The sequence below is a fragment of the Schistocerca piceifrons genome, chromosome 6 (genome assembly GCF_021461385.2).
Source record: "Schistocerca piceifrons isolate TAMUIC-IGC-003096 chromosome 6, iqSchPice1.1, whole genome shotgun sequence".
In the NCBI taxonomy this organism is placed as follows: domain Eukaryota; kingdom Metazoa; phylum Arthropoda; class Insecta; order Orthoptera; family Acrididae; genus Schistocerca; species Schistocerca piceifrons.
The window spans coordinates 402,250,603-402,267,255 of record NC_060143.1 but is presented as its reverse complement, the minus strand read 5'-3'; positions in this window follow the sequence as shown (position 1 = coordinate 402,267,255).

Here is a 16,653-nt window from a genome sequence, read left to right as displayed (position 1 = left end):
ATTCCTTCAGCATACCAATGTTTCTTTTATATACAATTTGGTTCCTCTCCTTTTGACTCTCAGGCATGTTTTGCATTACTACTACTGTTTTTAAAACGACAATCCATTTTTCTATGTAATTAATTCATGCTCTTCTACATTCAGAAGTTAATGTTTATGTTGCATATTCCTATAGTATTTTAGTAAAACTCCACTTTTGACTGGGTCTATGCTCCACTCATCACCATATCATTTATCGTATAGGGTACTTTTTTTGTAACATTGTGGACCTCCCACTTTCCTGTTCCAGTCACGAATGGTGAGGGGGTAGAACATCTGTTGATAGGTCTTCTTGTGACCTCAAACCTCTCTAATTTTACCTTCACTGTTTTTTTGTGAAATATACATAGGAGCACTCTACAGATAGATTGGTTGATTCTTCTAGGGATATATTTTTTGGAATTTTAACTGTAAACTACACAGTGATGCACAATGCCTCTCTAATAGCTTTTGCCACTAGAGTTGGCTGAGCCCTTTGTGAAGATTTTGCACTTACGGGGGAGGCTTATACCTTGAGCAGGCATGCACATTGAGCCAATCTTATATCTCTGGTCTTTACTCTCCAACATTATTCTTTCTCACACAAAGGTTTCCTAGACAAATATGAGTGTAGACAGCAGCTGTTACAGGAACAAGGAGCAACAGTTTCAATTTCTCGTTCTACATCTACATCAATACTCTGCCTACCACTATGAGATGCATGGTAGAGGGATCATCCCATGGTAGTGTTTCTTCTTGTTCCATGGAGTGTGGGAAGAATGATTGTTTGAATGCCTGCAGTAATTATTCTAAGCACATCCTCACAATCCATATGTGAGCAATGCGCAGAAGGTTGTTGTGTATTCCTAGCGTTATCATTTAAAAAGTGTTCTTGAAATTTTGTTAATAGACTTTCTCGGGATAGTGTACATCTGTCTTCAAGAGTCTTCTAGTTCAGTTCCTTCAGTATCTCTGTGACCTCTCCCATGGATTAAACAAACCTGTGACCATTTGTGCTGCCCTTCTCTGTTTACATTCAATATCCCCTGTTAATCCTACAAATATCATGATTTTGTCACCTAAAAGTAAGTTTTTTTTGTTGTTCTTAATTCAATATTAATATAGCTATGTATGTAACAATAAATGGAAAGTTAAATTGTTAGTATTTATGATAGATATATATTGTAATAACCATGCTGTGATATTCCTGCAATATTGCTATTGTAGGTTATGTAAACCATTTATTTTAGTGGGAGGAAAATTTACCTTGTGCCAGTTGGTTGTATTGTATCTTGAGCATGGTAAATCTAGATTTTAAGCAACTGAGATATGGTCCATAAATGGGAACACATTCCAAGATGATGAATTCCTCACACCGTATGTGACTGACAGACTGCAGCCTACTTTGAATACAGAGGCTGCATCTGGAAACCATAAACTGGCAGCAGAACGAAGTGGTATTTATAGTCAACAACTAACAAAACTACAGTCATCCCCTATAGAGTTACTAAGGCTGTACCAAAAGTTCTTCCATGAAACAGAGGGCATTCAGAAGGGAAATGACACTATGGTGCATCAAGAGTGTTGTCTGACACACCTGAAAAGCAGGCAATAGAAACACAGAGTTCCACATACGAAGAAAAAAAGATGGGGTCATCATCTAACTAAAGGAAACTATTTAAGTCAAATGCAGAAGGAATGAAAATTAAGAAGAAAATTATAGATGACTGTTTATTAGACAGTGACTCTAGTACAAGTGATTTATGTGAGAATAGTAACAGTGATAAGAGTCTGAATGACTTCTCTTTGCAAAGGCAGTACAATGAAAATCAAGAAGATGATATTTCATTTGATGTAGGCCCAGACATACAAAGAAGCACTACATTCTGGAGAATGGGCTTTGGTAAAAAAAAAAAAAAAAAAAAAAAAAAAAAAAAAAAAAAAAAAAAAAAAAAAAAAAAAAAAAAAAAAACACCTTTTGTGGGAAGGACTGTTTCTGTAAAATGTGGAGACCCAACTGTGAAATTTCTATGAAAGGGAACAGTAAATGGAACTTTTTCATGGTTTTTAGTAGTGTAGATGATGGTGAAATTTTGCAAGAACATGTTGTCAGATTACTTTCAGGACCAGCATCAGGAAGGCATGGGGAACTGAGATTCCCTCTTCACTTTCATGGCTACAACATAAATTAATCAGAAATGGATTCAACTTTCTAACAGACATTAATAATATATCAACAGAGATTAGCAAAACTGAAGTGCTACAGAGGCTTCAAACAGTAAATTAACTTCTGTTTTTTTACTGTTAGTCAACATGCACTTTGAGGCCTAATTGTTTACAACAGATATAGTGCTATTTTATGTGTTTATTTGGATGTTGCGTTTAGTACCCGTGTATTTATGTTGAATAAATTCTGTTCATAATAAATTAATTGTCAATTTATTTTCAACTGTAGCTCATGGTACATGACCACATTTTACCTTGCGTCAAATACATCATTTTGTAAAAATGTGGCTTCAGTTGCCGGGAACTGCAGCCATGTGGGTGTGAATTGCCTTTGCATGAGTGTGTTTGTGTGTCTGTCATCTATTTTTGACGAACGCCTTGTTGGCTGAGAGCTTATTTGTGGCAGTCTTTTTGTTGTGACTGTCTGCGACTCACCATATCTGCTTTATGGTGAGTAGCAGCTTTCCTTTTCATAATATTGTTGCATTTCATCCTGGATTTTCCATCATTTGAAAATGGGAATTCAGGTAATCTTCTATTAACAGTGCTGTAAAGACCAATTTTGGGTGTGTGTGCCACTTCATAGTTCACGACCGAAGTCTGTGTGGGTCTACTGGCTGTGCCTCCTTGTTGGGGCTAACTAACAACTATATAGGCTGGAGTGCAGGGCTCTGATGGCCAGTTGTGTACTGTTAATTTCATTCTACCTTGCCTTCCATGTGGGTGTGTATTGTTAAAGAAATACATTACAGTGTTCAAGAGTTAGAATACTTGATCATGTGGAGCTTTACCTCTGATAAAAGCGGCACACAAGGAATAGGCAGCAGAATTAATTGACTTAGCAGTCTCTGTAATTTTGTGACAAATGTTCATAAGGAACCCCATACATATCAAATAGTTTCTGACACAATCATACATTTTGCTCATAGTAAGGAAGTTTGAGAGTTAGGGCTACAATGTGAAAATCCTATGCTTATGGAAGCACTGAACCTAATTCAGACTTTTGAAATTTCACAGGCTGTAGGTAGTCAGATAGAAGCCTGATCTGAAGTTTCAGAATTCAGTTCCTCTCATCCCTCCTCACCTTCAGTCAGGTCACAAGGGAACATAGGCACTATGCAGCAGTCCAGCAGACGTCTCAGCATTGTATACGTAATTGTCCTTCACGACAACAACAGTCTGCATCACAACAACACCAGCTTCCTGCTCTGCTGCCTCCACACCCATACTACTTCATTCAAAATAAATAGACCATGCGTACCAAGTGTTGGGCAATGTATAATAGGTGCCATAAGAAAGCACACCTTGCATCTGTATATAATTCCTTTCCAAACCTGATTGAGGATGAAACAAACATGATTGTGAACAGCGTGTCAGCAATGACAATGCCTCAAAGCAATTTATACAATGAAGTGTATGTGTTTAACAAACCATTGAGAATGCAGGTGGACAGAGGTGCAGCAGCAACATCAGTGAATTCTCAGACTTAGATGGATTTGCACCCTCCTTCTCTGACTCCAGTGTCATGCAGGCTGGTGAATTATAGAAAAAACACCAAACTCCACTGTTGGACAGTTTTCTGCACCTGTGACTTTAAAAGGCTGTGGTTCATTCATTAACGATCTTAGTTGTGGACAATGTTTATACTGAAAATCTGTGTGGTTCTGATGTTTTTAAATTGTTTGGATTCTCCATCAAAGATGAAGTGCATTTGGTTTCTGATCAAGTTTCTTATCAACAAATAGATGCTCTCTGTGCCAAATTTTCCTCTCTGTTTTCTCCAGTGCAATTTGGACAAGACACAGTTTTTTCAACCATTGTTCATATTTTTGGGTTTTGAAGTGTCATGTGCTGGCATTAAACCATTTTGGCAGCATACTGATGCTAGTCATATTGCCACACTCCTTGTCCATCAGGGACTTACAGCCATTTTTAGGCAAAATAGTGTGTTTACATTTTGCGGTGTGCACTGCAGCTGTGCACTTATAAAGCTAAGTACTGACAAACTTATTTGTGCTCTGTAAACAATTATTAAATTTAATAGATTTCAGCACTGTTGTGTGCCATTTGTGGTGAAATAACAACTTAATAAACTTTTGAAATTGTTCGCTTGCTGTTTTTTTTAGAATTTTCTGTGCGTTGAAGTCATTTAGTAAATTTCATGCTTTAGTTTTCAACTGACGTTTATTATTGCTTCTAGTGAAATACTTCAGTAAAATTTTCATTCAGTGTTTTAACTTCGCTTAGTGTTACAGTGTCTGTTTGAATTTTTTGGTTTTAGCTAACAATTTTGTGAAGTTTTGTTGGTATTGGTATTAGCTGTGGTATAGTAGTATTAATACAGGTAGTTGCTTTCTTAGTAGGCAGAGAATTTCGAGATCAGTATTGTTAGTTCTTAAATAATTCTACTGGTGTAACTGAACTTTGGTAATGTAGACGTATAGTTTTTTTCAGGAACTGTAAAATTTTACCATGAGTGAGAACTGTGGGCTCTGTCATAGGTTTGTGAGTAGTGGGTTACGGTGTGGGATTTGTTCAAAGTGTTTTCATAGGGGGGTGGGGGGGGGGCGATGCAGTGGGGAAGCCAGTGGTCATTTTAGTGGGATCCTCTCCTGGGAATGCAGAATCTGTAGTAGAAATAAGTTGATAGAGGAGCAGGAGTGTAAGATCTGTGCTCTTCAGGTGCAGTTACAATGCACAAAAGAGGAACTAGATAGGTTGAGCAGGGTGAAGGGTGGTGGGTAATGGGAACTGGCAGTTGGTAAGAAGGCAGCTAGGAAGAGGAGGTATTCAGTTTTACTTTGCATACGTGCAATAGATATGAGCAACTGTCAGAGTTGAGTGGAGAGGAGCCTCGTGTAGCTGTAGATGTAGGGAACTTGCAAAAGTCCTCAGCAATTAGGAGGCCTAGGTTAGTTGCAAAGTCTAGCAGAAATAAGGTTCTGCTGCTAGGTAGTTCCCACAGTAGAGGTGTGGGTCAGCAGTTGCAGGAAGTGTTGGGGAGTGAGTACCAGGTCACCAGCACTGTGAAGCCTACGGCAGGGTTGGCTCAGATGACTGAAAGCATAGGGGAGTTATGTAAGAACTTCACAAAGGAGGATCAGGTAGTGATAGTGGGTGGAGCAGGGAACAGTCTCGATATGGGCGGGGAATATGATGTAGGTGGTGCCTTGGTTAAGATAGGTACTCAAACTGGTGGCACTAATGTGCTTTTTGTTGTGGCGTAGCAAGACAGCCACGCCACAGAAGTAGCCGAAAGGCACGCATTTAGTTCACGCAGGCAAGAGATAGGTCTGTAACAGGATACGTAATGAATGCTATAAAGAAAAGTATGTAGCTTCTGGAATACTTAACTTTAATCCATCCTTGGTACATGACACTCTATAGTTTCAGACAATATACTGCTAATGGCGCCTTGCTAGGTCGTAGCCACTGACTTAGCTGAAGGCTATTCTAACTATCTGCTCTGCAAATGAGCGAGGCTTCGTCAGTGTGCATCGCTAGCTACGTCGTCCGTACAACTGGGGCGAGTGCTAGTACGTCTCTCTAGACCTGCCGTGTGGTGGCGCTCGGTCTGCTATCACTGAAAGTGGCGACACACGGGTCCAACATGTACTAATGGACCGCAGCCGATTTAAAGCTACCACCTAGCAAGTGTGGTGTCTGGCGTTGACACCACACATTTCATGCAACTTTTTCAGTGTCATGATCGGCCTCACCTTAATGTGGCTGTTAGGCGTGTTAACGTGGGGCTGGGGAGGGCACTGATGGCAGAGGGCATGGGGCACATCTCAGTGGTGCCAGTTGGGTCTATCAATAGATCGGGTTTCACTAGGTATGGCCTGCACATCAATAAGTGTGGGAAGGGGAGGCTGGCTAAGCTTGTAGGTGACAGTGTAGTGGATGGTGGTGGTGATGTCACTAATGGAAAAATTCCTGTAGTAGTTGGTGTTAAGCTGCACCTTTTTTAGATTGAAGTCAGCTGATAAGTATACCTGCTTAAAGGAAGTCCCTCTAACTAAGGGCTCACCTTCAGAGGATGTAATGTTTCCAAGTAGAGAAGGAATTAGCGTATTTCATCAAAATATGAGAGGTGTTAGAGATAAAGTTAGTGAACTGCTAATAGATGTTGACTATGAAATTATTGGCATATCAGAGCACCACTTAAATAATTTGACAATTCAGAGGCTTCCTTTACCAGGCTACAGATTAGCAGGCTGTTTCTCAAGGAGGTCCTTGGAGGGTGGGGGAGTGGCTCTGTATGTAAAAAACAGTATTCAATTTGAGTCCACAGACGTATCACGACACTGCACTGAACAGATATTTGAATGTTGTGCAACGTTAGTTGAATTTAGTGAAACTAAACTTCTAATTGTTGTTGTTTATAGGTCCCCTAACTCTGATTTCAGAGCATTTCTGCTCAAGCTAGAGAGGGTTCTTGATTCACTTTGCAGGAAGTACCAGAAACTAGTAATATGTGATGACTTCAATATTAATTTTGTACATGATAGTGCAAGAAAAAGGATGTTGGTAGATCTCCTACATTCCTATGAACTGATGCAAACTGTGTTTTTTTCCAACTAGGGTGCAGGGGAACAGTAGCACAGCCATAGACAATATTTTTATTCGTTCTTCATTACTAGATGGACATTCTGTTAGTAAAAGTGTAAATGGCCTTTCAGACCATGATGCACAAATTTTAAAACTAAAAGCCTTTTGTACTCAAATCAATGTCACATTTAATTACAAACTATGTAGGGAAGTTAATCGAAGAGCAATAGAGAGTTTTTTTAAAACTTGTCAAGGAACAAGAATGGCAGGATGGTTATAGTGCCAATAACATAGATGATAAATACAATGCTTTCCTTAACACATTTCTCATGCTCTTTGAGAGTTGCTTTCCATTAGAACATTCTAAACAGGGTACTAGCAGTAATGGGCAGCCCGGGTGGCTGACTAGTGGGATAAGGATATCATGTAGAACAAAGCGGGAATTATATCAAAATGTTAGAAGTAGTCACAATCAAGCTACAGTAGCCCATTACAAACACTATTGTAAGGTGCTTAAAAATGTTATTAGGAAGGCAAAGAGTATGTGGCATGCAAACAGAATAGCTAATTCACGGGATAAAATTAAAACCATATGGTCAGTTGAGAAGGAAGTGTCTGGTCAGCAGCACAAGGTCGACGATGTAAAGTCAGATTGCAGTAAAAATATTTCTGTTACTGATAAATCAGATATATGTGCAGTATTTAACAATCATTTTCTGAGCATTGCGGCTGAATTAAATAAAAATTTATTTCCTACAAGAAATCAAGTAACTTTCTTGGCAAATGCCTTTCCGGGACTGATGTCTGAAATACTCCTCTGTGATACAGACAAGAGGGATATTGAGACAATAATTAAATCACTGAAGACTACGGACTCTCATGGTTATGATGGAGTGTCTAGCAGAATACTAAAGTACTGTGTTGCACATGTTAGCCCTGTGTTTAGCCATATTTGTAATTTTTACATTAGGAACGGTCAGTTTCCTGAGCGATAAAAGTACTCAGTAGGAAAGCCGCTTCATAAAAGAGGAGAAAGGGATAATGTAGATAATTTTAGACCTGTTTCTATGCCATCAGTGTTTGCAAAAGTTATTGGAAAGGTTGTGTATGTAATGATAATTGATCATTTTATATCATACGATTTCCTATCAAATGAACAGTTCGGTATTTAACAACTGAAAATGCTATATTCTCTTTTCTCTGTGAGGTACTGGATGGGCTAAACAAAACGTTTTGAACGCTTGGCGTATTTTTTTATTTAACTAAGGCATTTGATTGTGTTGATCACAAAACATTGCTCCAGAAGTTGGACCATTACAGAATACGGGGAGTAGCTCTCAATTGGTTCACCTCTTACTTTAAGAACAGGCAGCAAAAGGTCATTATTCACAATGTTGATAATGGCTGTGATGTGGGATCTGAGTGGGGTACTGTCAAGTGGGGGGGGGGGGGGGGGGGGGTGCCCCAGGGATCAGTGTTGGGGCCACTCCTGTTCCTTGTTTATAAAAATGATATGCCCTCTAGTATTACAGGTAACTCTAAAATATTTCTGTTTGCTGATGACACTAGCTTGGTAGTAAAAGATGTTGTGTGCAACATTGGCTCAGTTTCAAATAGTGCAGTACATGACCACAGTTCATGGCTTGTAAAAAATAAACTAATGTTAAATCACAGTAAGACTCAGTTTTTTACGGTTTCTAACACACATTTCAACAAAATCTGACATATTAATTTCACAGAATGGGCATATGATTAGTGAAACTCAACAGTTCAGATTTCTAGGTGTTCAGATAGATAGTAAGCTGTTGTGGAAAGCTCACGTTCAGGATCTTGTTCAAAGACTTAATACTGCCATTTTTACCATTCGAATGCTATCAGAAGAGGGTGATACTTCGACATGAAAATTAGTCTACTTTGCTTATTTTCATTTGCTTATGTTGTATGGTATTAGATTTTGGGATAACTCTTCCCATTCTACAAGGATGTTTTTGGCTCAGAAATGGGCAGTTCGGGCAATAAGTGGTGTGAGTTCACGAACCTCTTGTCGACCTCTGTTCACGAGTCTGGGTATTTTGACACTGACATCTAAATATGTATATTCCTTCTTGTCGTTTCTTGTCACCAATATTAGTTTATTCCCAGGAATAAGCACCTTTCACTCAGTTAATACTCAGCAGAAATCAAACCTGTATTTGGATTGGACTTCCTTATACTGCTGCATCAATTTTCAATAAGCTGCCGCTCGAATTTAAAAATCTTAGCAGTAATCCACGCGCTTTCAAATCAAAACTGAAGAGTTTCCTCAAGGGTCACTCCTTCTATTCTGTCAAGGAGTTCCTTGAAAAATTAAGCTGATTGTTATTGTATTGCTGGTAGTGTTTAGTTAAACTTATGGACTGACTTTTTTCAGGTTCATGAACATTTATTTTTATCTGTTATTACTTTTTATGTTGTAATTTCATGTACTGACATGTTCCATGACCTTGGAGATTTGCTCCTCAATTTGGTCCTATGGAACTTGACAAACCACAAATTCATACCAGACACTGCTACTGTGGCACAACCACTCCATACATATTACGTAAAGGTGTTCCTTTCCACTTATCCCCAGGTTGTGACCAGGTATTCAAGTTGTTAGGATCTATGCTGCAGTTGGTCCCCTGTTTGGTCACTCTTCAGTTGGGCCAGCACCATTTGGTCAGGGCGACATCCTCCCTCATAGGTGTGTGTCTGAATGCCCTGTTGCTTATAACTCTAAATTCTTAAATCCAGCACAACATCATTATTCACAGATACAGAAAGAGGCTTTGGTGACTATGTATGTTCTAAAAAAATTTCTATGTTTTTCTATATGGTCTAAGTTTCACCTTAACACAGACCACAAACCACTGGTGTCCCGGCATCCCCTGTCATACAAAGCCAAACATTGCTTACAGTGATGGACTCTTTTCCTGTCACAATTATCAGATACATTTTCAACCTACGGCACAACATGCAAATGCTGATGCCTTGTCACATTTGCCAATTGGTCCAGATCCAGAGTTTGATAAAGAGGAATTTCTTTGTTTTCATTTAGACATGGAAGCTCAACATACTGTCAATGGTTCCCCTATTGCCAACACTAAAATTGTAGCTGCAGATGACATTTTAAGTAAAGTTGTTTCTTTTGTGCAAAATGGATGGCCGGACAAAGCTCCAGGCCATGCTTTTGATCCTTTGAGTAATTTTTTTGCATTACGAGATTATCTTTGGCCAGGCACTGATGGGGAAATAGTGTGAGTTGTTGCAGCTTGACCATTGTGTGCCACCCATCAGGAGGCTCCCTCTGTTTCTTGGTCACTGTGGCAGAATCCTCAGCAGTCTTGGGAATGAAATCATGTAGATTTTAAAGGACCTTTTATGAATTTCTCCTGGCTTGCTGTAACTGATGCTTGTTCTGAATTTCTGTAGGTGTTGCATTGTCTATCTATTTCTGTGGTGGCAACAATTACAGCTTTTTCAAAAATTTCTGCAATGGAAGTTCTCCCACATACATTATTTGCAAGTAACGGTCCCCAGTCCATAACTCAGGAATCTGAAGATTTTTGTGCAATGTGGTGTTCACCTTCATGGCTACTCCTTTCCACCCTCAACTAAACAGCAGAGCAGAACAAGTAGTACAAACAACTCAGTTGAAAAAATCCATTCTGGATGTATTGCTGGAAGTAGGTCTTGACCAGTTCCCCAGTTCCTATAGGTTCACCCCTGATGGTGATACGAGTCCAGCAGAGTCACTGCACCATCTTCAGATCCGGACTCTGCTGTATGTGCTTCAGATGACACTAGGCCATCTGCTGGCACCCGTGCCACAAGGCCTGGCACAGCTGTTTGGGTCATTGATTTGGCCACCAGCCAAAGTGGGTGCCGGCAGTAATCTAGAGTACCCGTGGCCGACATCTCTGCATCATCCACACAGCTGAGGGGAGGGCGTCACAACATGTTGACAACCTTGTGCTGGTGGCTATGCACCAGATGCACCTTTGCTGCCCCCACATTCTCCATCTACCCAGCCATCTGCGAAGTTGTGGCCGGTGCGCTCAGCTTCTCCGCCGCCACTGCTGATATCTTCACAACTGTCTCCTCTGCTGTATGCCCTCTTCAGCTGTTGGGTGCCATGGCAGGACCCTGGCTCCTACACTGCCACAGTCAACGCTTCCATCACCGGCTCCATTGCAACTGGCACTGGCTGTTTTGCCACCTTCGCTGCAACCTCCTTCCCTGGGGTTGGAGTTGGACATGAAAATGGCCTCTTACAGGGGCCTGGAGTGACACCCTATGTCGACCACAGAAGAAATGGACAAGAGCAAGTGCTCATCTCTTCGCAAAGGAAGATGAGTGATGTAGTTGCCAATTTTGTGTGTGCGCCTTTTTGTAGTTCATACATGAAGTTTGTGCTTGATTCAGCCATTAGAGACTGCCTGGCCTGTTAATATGACGGCAGTTGCATGGACTGCCAGCTGTAGCCCCTGTTGGCACTAATTATGACACAGGGCGGAACGCAAGGCTCTGCTGGCCACTTGTATATTGTTAAGTGTATTGTACTCTGCCTTTTAGGTGTATGTACTGTTCGAGCAATAAGTTACAGTTTCTTAGGTTAGAACAAACAGCTCAGTGAATGCATTACCATTGACAAAATACACATGAAGACAATTCCCACCACAGTAGTAAAAGTTTCTGGGTCAGCTAGCTCCATAGGTTAAGGGATTGAAAGAATGTATGCTAGCTAAGTATTTAACATAGGTCAAAGTTTCTTGTCCAGTGATGCATGTTCAGCAACTGTAATACTGATTTGGAATAAAACAACAGTGCCAGTTTCATTTTTATATTTTATTTTTAACAACAGTCTTAGCCCCCAAGGCCTTTTCCAGTGGTTATATGATAATCTATGTGAGAGACCACAGAATCATCAGTCATCCTGGGGTCTCCCACAATGACTGACGTACACTACTTGACAAATAAAGTGAAGCAACCAGGAGGGGAATGGATGAAATTCCTATCCACATCCATCAAAATAGTGTTCCATCTCCCACTTGATCTACAGAACATCCTTGTCCATCCCTATTCAAATACTACTACCAGTCTTGCACCCCATGGATCATTCTCTTGTGGTTGACCCAAGTGCAAGTCCTGTCCCATATACCCACCTACCATCTCCTACCACAGCCCAGTCACAGGTGTTTCCGATCCAATAACAATAATGACCACATATGAAAGCAGCCATGTTATACAGGGTGTTTCAAAAAGAATATAGAAATTACAAAGTATTATTTTGTCCAAACTATTGATTGCTGCACCTTGGCTCAGCTATTGGAGAAACAAATACATGGTCTAGTTTGTATTAATATCCGCTAGATGTCAGTTGTCTTCTGTTTTGCTTGGTAACCATCTTATATTTAAAATGGCTACTCCGCAGTGCGAAGTGCAATCTGTGATTACAGTGCAAAGACGTGTCAGGTTGAGGTAGCAAACTGATCCTCCGAATGGGTGGAACACTCGCAGATGGTATCGACAGTCTCTAGATACAGTATGTGTGTGTAAAGGAAAATCCTGGCCACCCTCATGTTCATGAAGAATATGTTGTATGAATTCAAACTGCTTTCCAACATAGTCCTTCAAAATCAACTCATCCTGCCAGTCGGGAGTTACGATTGCCTACAACAACAAGATGGAGCACCCCCTCAATGGAGTTGCCAAGTTTGTGAACATCTGAATGAAGCTCTACCAAACCGCTGGATTGATCATCAAGGAGCTGGTGACTTAGCATGTCACAGCTGGTCTCTGTGGTCGCTGAATTTGATACTCTCTGACTTCTTCCTGTTGGGTTTCATTAAAGACAATGTTTATGTACCACCACTCCCACAGAACCTGGAAAAGTTGAAGAACTGGATCCATACTGCTGTAACATCAGTGACAAAGGACATGCTTGCCTGAGTGTGGGATGAATTTGAGTATCAATTTGATATTGTTCATGTCACTGATGGAGGACGTATTGAATATCTGTAATCTGAACTTGAGAGGTTTGTAAATATGTGTGTAAAGTTTCATATTCGTATGTCATAAAGTTGAAAACATACAAGGTGTTTCAAAAAGAATATACATATTTCAAATGCATATATTTATTCAACTTTAAGACATATGAATATGAAACTTTACACACATATTTAGGAACCTCTCAAGTGCAGATTACTAATGTTCAATATGTCCTCCATCAGCGACATGAACAATATCACATCAATACTTAAATTCTTCCCATACTTGGGCGAGCATGTCCTTTGTCACTGATGTTATGGCAGTACAGGTCTGGTTCTTCAACTCTTCCAGGTTCTGTGGGAGTGGTGGTACATAAACATTGTCTTTAGCGAAACCCCCACAGGAAGAAGTCAGAGGGTGTCAAATCCGGTGACCATGGAGCCCAGCTGAGACACGCTAAGTCGCCAGCTCCTTGATGACCAATCCAACGGTTCAGTAGAGTTTCATTAAGATACTGATGCACTTGGTGACCCCAAGCAGGGTGTGCCCTGTCTTGCTGAAAATTGAAGTTGTCTTCACGCAGCCTCCGAAACAACCAGTTTTGTAACTGTTGACCATGTTTCCATCAAAGAAGAATGGGCCATAAACAGATGATCAGGATATCGCACAAAACACACTGACTTTTGGCGAATCTCCTAACTGCCATCTGCTTCACATCTCCTGTGCAGCAAGCTACGTAAATTTAAGTATTAACTGTGTTTTTCTTACTTGTCACTTCTTTTTCTGTGTGATTTTGCTTTGAGGAAGCTTTAATTTTCTACTACTAGTAATAGTGTTCCATAGATTTTGTGTTCATCCTTATTTTCATTGTTTCCAACAAGAAGTGTCTAGTAACCACAGTTTAGTCAGCTATCAGCCACATTTAGTGAACTGGCAGTCTAGTTAAAAGTTGATTACTTAACTCTCTACAGTAAATTGTTGATTTCTTAGGATAGATAGGATGTGTGACTGCTGTGTACTGGCGCAGGAGGAGCTGGCCACTGTTCGCGAACAACTAAACATGCTGATGGCCACAGTCAGCCGTCTTCAGGCTGCTGCCTTGGAGTCTGGTGCATTGCATGGCACACCACAGGTGTTACATGCTTCACCCATGGTCCCTGCTGCCAAGACATCTTCACAGGTATGGGTGTGGTTGAGCCACCCACTCCTCAAGGGGAGTGCCAGGTTCAACGGCGTTCACGTAGCATGAAGCGGAGGGTCAATGTGGAGGCTGGCCATGTGGCTGTGAATGGACATGTGGTCGCTCCTTCAGCAACGTCCAAGCAGGCACACAAGGGGAGGGGTTTATTAGTGATTGGTTGCTCCAATGTTGGGCGGGTGATGGAGGCCCTTACGGAAATAGCACAAAGCTCAGGGAAGAAAGTCAGTGTTCACTCTGTCTGCTTGCCGGGAGTCTCATCCGAGATGAGGAGGATTCCCTGCCGGCGGCAATAGAGAGCAATGGGTGCACCCAGCTGCAAATTGTTGCTCATGTCGGCACCAATGACTCCTGCCGTCTGAGTTCAGAGGTCATCCTCAGTTCATACAGGCAGCTGGCGAGTTGGTGAAGGCGGAAAGCCTCGCTCGCAGGGTGGTATCTGAGCTAACTATTTGTAGTGTTGTTGCCAGAAATGATCGCAGTTCTCTGATTTGGAGCCGAGTGGAAGGCTTAAACCAGAGACTCAGATTCTGCGGAGACCTCGGGTGTAAATTTCTAGACCTCCGCTATCGGGTGGAGAAACGTAGGGTCCCCCTCAATAGGTCAGGTGTGCACTACACAAAGGAAGTGGCTACAAGGGTAGTGGAGTACGTGTGGAGTGCACATGTGGGTTTTTTAGGTTACAGATTTCGCCCCCTAGGCCCGACAAGACGCTTACTGAGATGCGGCAAGGTGGCAGTAGGCAAAATGCAACAGGGAATGACAATATTAATGTGGTAATAGTAAACTGCAGGAGTGTCTATAGAAAGGTCCCAGAGCTCCTCTCATTAATAAATGGTCACAATGTACTAGGGATGGAAAGTTGGCTGAAACCAGATGTAAACAGTAATGAAATTCTAAACTCAGATTGGAATCTATACCGCAGAGACAGGCTGGACAGTGAAGGAGGAGGCATGTTTACAGTGATAAAAAGTGCAATAGTATTGAAGGAAATTGACGGAGATCTGAAATGTGAAATAAATTGGGTGAAGGTCACGGTTAAAGCAGGCTCAAACATGGTAATTGGATGTCTCTATAGGCCCCCTGGCTCAGCAGCTGTTGTGGCAGAACACTTGAAGGAAAATTTGAAAAATATTTTGAGAAGGTTTCCTGACCATGTTATAGTTTTGAGTGGAGATTTTAATTTACCAGATATGGACTGGGAGACTCAAATGTTTATAACAGGTGGCAGGGACAAAGAAACCAGTGAAATTTTTTAAAGTGCATTATCTGAAAACTATCTTGAGCAGTTAAACAGAGAACTGAGTCATGGCAATAACATATTATACCTTCTGCTGACAAACAGACCCGAACCATTTGAAACAGAACAGGGAATGAGCGATCATAAAGCAGTTACAGCGATTTTTCTGTTTAGCAAAAGTGAAAAGTGACAAAAAGCAGAGTTCAGAGTACCTGACAGCTCACCACAAAAGTTTTATCTCAAGTACAGATAGTGTTGAGGATCAGTGGACAAAGTTCAAAACCATTGTACAATATGCAATAGATGAGTATGTGCCAAGCAAGATCATAAGAGATGGAAAAGAGCCACTGCGGTACAACAACTGAGTTAGAAAACTGCTACGGAAGAAATGGGAACTTCACAGCAGAGGTAAACATAGCCAAAGCCTTGCAGACAAACAAAAGAGGTAAGTGGATGAAACAGAGGATGAGAGACTAAAGGCCAAAATATTAAACGTCTTTTTCCAAAGCTATTTCACAGAGGAAGACTGCACTGTAGTTCCTTCTCTAGGTTGTCGCACAGATGACAAAATGGTAGATACCGGTATTGAAATAGATGACAGATGGATAGAAAAAAATTAAAATCACTCAAAAGAGGAAAGGCCGCTGGACCTGATGGGATACCAATTCATTTTACACTGAGTATGCAAAGGAACTTGCCTCCCTTCTTGCAGCGGTGTACCGTAGGTCTCTAGAAGAGCATAGCATTCCAAAAGAATGGAAAAAGGCACAGGTCATCCCAGTTTTCAAGAAGGGACGTCACCGCACAAATGTGCAGAACTATAGACCTATATCTCTAACGTCAATCAATTGTAGAATTTTAGAAAACATATTATGTTCAAGTATAATGACTTCCCTGGAGGCTAGAAATCTACTCTGTAGGAATCAGCATGGGTTTCGAAAAAGATAACTGCGTGAATCCCAGCTCACGCTATGCATCCACGAGACTCAGAGGGCCATAATCACAGGGAGAGAAATCTTCTGAAGGAAGAGTGATTTCAGGTGTGCTGCAGTGGAGTGTCGTACGACTGTTGCTATTCACAATATATATAAATGACCTTGTGGATAACATCGGAAGTTCACCGAGGCTTTTTGTAGATGATGCTGTAGTATATCAAGAGGTTGTAACAATGGAAAATTGTACTGAAATGCAGGAGGATCTGTTAAGAATTGACGCATGGTGCAGGGAATGACAATTGAATCTCAATGTAGACAAGTGTAATGTGCTGCGAATACACAGAAAGGAAGATCCTTTATCATTTAGCTACAATATAGCAGGTCAGCAAGTGGAAGCAGTTAATTCCATAAATTATCTGGGAGTAGGCATTAGGAGTGATTTAAAATGGAATGACCATATAAAATTAATCATTGGT